General features: G+C 51.3%; 1 protein-coding gene across 18 annotated transcripts in view; it reads right to left on the bottom strand.

Annotated features, from left to right (window-relative positions):
* SCRIB (scribble planar cell polarity protein) overlaps nt 1-5,067 on the bottom strand; it is a 110,612-nt gene that overhangs the window by 69,614 nt on the left and 35,931 nt on the right. The gene's annotated exons all lie outside the window — the stretch shown is intronic.

A 5,067-nucleotide genomic window follows, 5' to 3' on the forward strand; every position in this document is an offset into this window, starting at 1 on the left:
CTTCAGCAGTGAAGAAGTTTTATTCCTATTCTTATTGATGCTCTTTGTGTGGTAAAATCATGGGTACAGTCATCCATTTTGTATCATTCTACCAGATTTCACTCAGGAGCTCCTCTCAGCCCAGTCATTTCTTACTGTTCTGAAGGTCCGTTGTATCCCGCCATTTAACATACAACTAAAAGGCTGAAAGGACTGGGGAATTTACAACTCTCTTCCAAAATCTATTTCAGCTTTATGTTGCTAAGGGCAGACTGCACCACAGGAGAGCAGAGCATCTGTCCAAGGCGACACCTTTAAGTACACCAACCATCTGGAGAACAAGACTCACTGGGGACCTCGATGTCGAACACGGGAACAAAAGCTCTGCAGCTAAAGAGAATCTCCATCCATGGGCAGAAACTACCACATCTGATGTGGAAGAGAAACCATGGAGTTTAGTGAACTAGAGCCTGAACAAATTCTGCCATGTTATCCTCAGCCAGCAAACCTGGATTCACGTAGAACAGTGAATGAAAAGGCAGTGAGGAAGACAGGGAATGGAAATTTATCTTACACGAGAACACCAGAGAGATTTGGCTCCTGTGATGCAGCAGAGTGAAGGCTAGGCAGAGCTGGGACTGATGGACAAAGCAGACAAAGGGTCAGACAGCAGGAAAGTTTTCTCAAGATAAATTATAATGAAAAAATGAATTAACAAATGCAGGTTCAGCCTGAAAGCAAGTGTTCCAATCATTCAAGGAGCAGAAATCTGAAGAAGTTTTTGGTTTCTCCCAGTAGGAGGAGCCCGCGTGTGCGCACACGTTGAGTAACAGGAGGAAACAATCTGTATTTAATAAAAAGTTTGACTGACTTATGAAATGGAATATAGTACCTGGTTGCTAGTGGTGGTAGGAGACTTGACCTCAGGATTTCTCCCAAAGAATCTCTGTCATCTTCACTGTAAGTTTAGCTTGTTACTCCGGAACCGAGCAGAGCAATTTTGGCTAACGCCTATCTTCCAGGAATGGCAACCTCTCCCAACCTTGCCTCATTCCAGCTCCCGGAGCCCAGCTGGTGATGGTCATCCACCACAGAGTCTCCAAACCACTCTAGGAGTTATTGTTTTCCACAGAAAGACACAGTCAGAAAATACTACTGAGCTTGCAAATGAGGACCAGTGTTTAAAGGCATGCAAATGCTTAAGCCCCATTGATTTCTACAGGGGTTATTTTAATGCCCAAATTTTTTGTGTAGTCCCCATCCTAAGCAGCAAGACCCGTATCTGCTATATTCACTGTGTTTTCCTGTTTCAAAAGCGAAAAATCAGATTCGCAGTGGCGTGTTTTGTGTGAGCATGTATCGCCTCTCTCTGTTAAAGCACCCCTCTTGCTTTCGGGTCTATTTGAGAACGCCAACCGGACGGCTGTACCACTCTCAGAGCAGGGAAAGGAAACTCTGCAGGCAGTTCTGCATCTGCGCGAGAAATCATTCCACAGTCCACTGCTTGGTCCTTAGGAACGCCGATGGGATCAGATAAAATCCCCAGTTCACACGGAATCATGAGGAGTTTACGCTGAATAAGCAGCAATCACACAAGTCATCTCTGCCACTTGGTAGGTGAATCCCATTCGAACTGTGCGAAGCTGTACATCTACAAGAGATCTCAAACCCCACCTCCAAGCTGCTGGGGGGGTCACAGCATAAGAAAGAATAACGAGGGCCCTTCAACCCAGCAGGAAGAGGTCACAAAAACACCCCTACGGCAGTGAATTAAAAGCCAGACGAATTAAAACAGAAAATATGGCACATTTTCCCTTGCTCAATGGGAACTTGAGTCATTTAAAAAATTAAAAGAGAGAAAGCAGAGCGTTGTGTCTTTCTGTAACTTCAAGAGGACTCTGCTCTGCCACCATGTTCTAGGCAAGCTAGCTGAGCAAACGCAGGTGACCTGATCTTTCCTGCATTATACAGAAGAGGTTTATTAATCTGTTCAGGGTTTACAATTTACAAGTCACATTGCAGGAAAACAAAACTTGCTACGGCAAGCATCCTAAGCCTGACACGTCCCGATGAGCACACGGTGTCACCCAGCGAGCAGAGCAAGGCACCCAAGCCCCGTGCAAAGGCAGCACTGCAGCAGCACCACCGAGGCGACGACGGCAGGGCATCCCGATGCCAGGCACTACGTGGGCCAACCTCCTCAACACTGAGCCCCCTTAACTCTGGATGCTTCAGGGCCAGGCCGTGCTGTCCCAGCCTGACCCTGGCCAACAGTAACTGTGGTGCTAAGCACGAGGCCTGCGTTCAAACACGAATGGTAATGTTTCTGAGCCACTTCCACAGGACAGGCCTGCTATAAAGGAGAAGACTTGACTCACTTCTGACTCCAGAGCGACAGGACTTGACGTCTGAGCAGCAGCAGCCAACAGGACCTTTTCCCCCCGCTGGCAGAGAAGTCAAGGAGGTTTGATCAGCCTAGCCTTTTCCTAGGGAGGGAAATTAGCAGCATATCCTTTCCAGATAGCCCTGTGCCACTGGGAGGAAGTGTCACGGGAGAAGCAGAAACCTACAAAGCTCCTCAGTCGGCACCGTTTGCCAGTGCAGGGCCCTTCACGACTCGTCTATTTTCAGGTGCTCTGCAGAAGACGGGTTAAGCCTGGGCAAACACAGGAGGATGAGATCAGCCCTTACTGCAGACAAAGAAGCATTGGTCACACTAAAAAAGGATTTGGGACCCTCTGTCCACTATGACCTTCAATCTGCACAGCAGCTCCTTCTGCACGACTTCTTCAAAAACTATCTGAAAAGAAAGACTTCAGGTGCGACCTTGTGCCTTCAAGCAGCAGCTCGATGGTCCTCCAAAAGCCTCCCCACAACCCAGATACGGCATTTCTGCCGCGCAGCCGGAGACTGGGACAGAACACTGAACGGAGTCAGCAGGAGAATCCCGATACCCACTGTCAGATACCATCTGCTTTAACAAAATTCTTTCTGTCGCTGCAGTAGAGTCCCACAGGCACTAACAGCTCTGGAAGCACTGGCTGCACACCAGGCTCCTGCGCCCTGATGCTGGCGTGCGGACAGAAGTTAGGCAGATCTCTCCAGCTCTACTCTGGCACGCTTAGTCTTCGGCTCAGGATTATGGTTTAGGCTTAAAGGACACACAATCAGTAGTTCCTTCTCTCCAAGAGCCGTATAAAACTATGCAAGGAATGTGACAGCGGCGTGTACTGCTCAAGGGACCCCAAGCCATCCACTCGGCAATGGTCTTGCCCAGTTTCATCAGCCCACTGGTTTAGCTGTAACAGGCTCTTCTCAAGGGCAGGAAAACATCCCTGGAAGCAGCAGGTAGATGCTATTTCTGGGATCGGTCACTTCCCAAGCTAATTCTCTACTCAGACGCCAAGTAGTCTTTAAGGTCCTGAATATTTCTCCTGTTGTCCTCCACCTATTCACTGAGAGGTGCGTGCTTTTCGCAGCCATCACGCTGGGAAAGGTAGGGCGGGCAACCCCCTCAGCAGAGCGGGGTGTCCCAGCCACTCAGTGCCTGAGCTCAGCTCCCACTCGGCACTCCCAGCCCAAGTCCCACACTTTGCATCTCTGATGTTTCTGGGGACTGAATCTTCCACGGGAGCTACAGTCCTGCTGGGTGCCCAGCGCGACTCCACTACAGTGATGGAGCATTGCTGACTGGAGAGGTCAGCAGCCACCCGCCGAGCTGAGCACTCCCCCTGGAGCTCACTCAACTGCTTCCCAAGGCTGGTCTGCTCTGGGGCAGCTTTGGCTGCTGCCAGCCACCCGGCGGGCAGCCACTACGCTTGTCCTTGGGACCCGCACTACCAGGGTGCTCGTTACAGGGAGGGAACGGGTCTGCACAGAGGAGACCGCACTGCAGGGACACTAGGGAGAGCCTGGGGCCTCTCACCAGCTACCCCCTCGCCAGCCACCACCGGGAGGCTCTCGGCACTTCCATCGGATGCAGGCGCAGCGTGGGCAGGAGCTAAGGAAGAGGCAGGCAGACTGTTGCCTGATACAGGACAGAGGTTTCCTGGGCCACCACACCTCGAGGAGCAAGAAAACTCTGCAAATGGGATGTGATGTCTAACAGCTGGAAAGAAGGACCAAGAGCAGGGATTTCCCAAGCGAGGGATCAGAAAGCACCTGGCTATACCCAGCTTTGCCTTGGAGTGACAGACGAGCTATGCAAAAGAGAAACGCAAGAAATAATAATACGTTTTTCAGTGACCTAGAGCTAAGAGGGACGAATCTTCAGGACACACCGACAGTGGACCACATCTGAGCCGGCTCATGTTCATGGAAAGGATTTGTCACCTCCCTCCCAGCAAAGTTTTACTCCACACCCAGGGAAGAGAAGCCTCCATTTTACACCGGAGGGAGTAGCAAGGAGCCAAGTTCACAGAGACAACCAAGCCTGCACACTCATGTACACATGGCTCTGGTACCGCTGAACTGTCCTAAGGGAAGAAACCTTCGTGCAAGCCCTTAGTACCGACAGCAGTTTCTGCCTCCTGCAGTGGCAGTATCTCTCTGCTTCCAGCAGTTCCCTGGGAACACTGCCTGCAGAAAGCCCACTGACCCACGGGATCGGGCACGCCTGCTGAGAACTTGGAAACAAGTCCAGGACGTTAATCATGGTCAGAGGACGAGCTGCGGCAGCAGGACACAGGACTTCAAACCCTGGCACAGAACACCAAACGTGCGCCAGGGGCTTTATGGGACCCCCTAGTGCCACCCACCCCTTCCTGACACACGCTGCACGTGAAGACTGGAGGGGATTCTAGGGGGGGCTGCATGAATCCTTAGCTCCAGTCCACCCTTCTCCTGCAACGGCACAGTGTCCTGAGTTAGATCCTCCTCCCGCTCCCAAAGGGTCATACACAGCACTCGGCAGATTCCCGAGGCCCCTGCTCCTTCGGGGTCACCCACCACTCCCAGAAGGATGCATTTATCTTCTGCCCTTATCCTTCCTTGGTGCACAGCGAATAGGAACTGAACCTTCCACCTCAGCCCCCTTTGGGTTTTTTCCATTCCTTCCATCTCGCTCCTGATCTGCAGCAGCCCTTCTCA

Source organism: Egretta garzetta, unplaced genomic scaffold (assembly GCF_000687185.1).
Source record: "Egretta garzetta isolate BGI_Z169 unplaced genomic scaffold, ASM68718v1 scaffold460, whole genome shotgun sequence".
Lineage (NCBI taxonomy): Eukaryota > Metazoa > Chordata > Aves > Pelecaniformes > Ardeidae > Egretta > Egretta garzetta.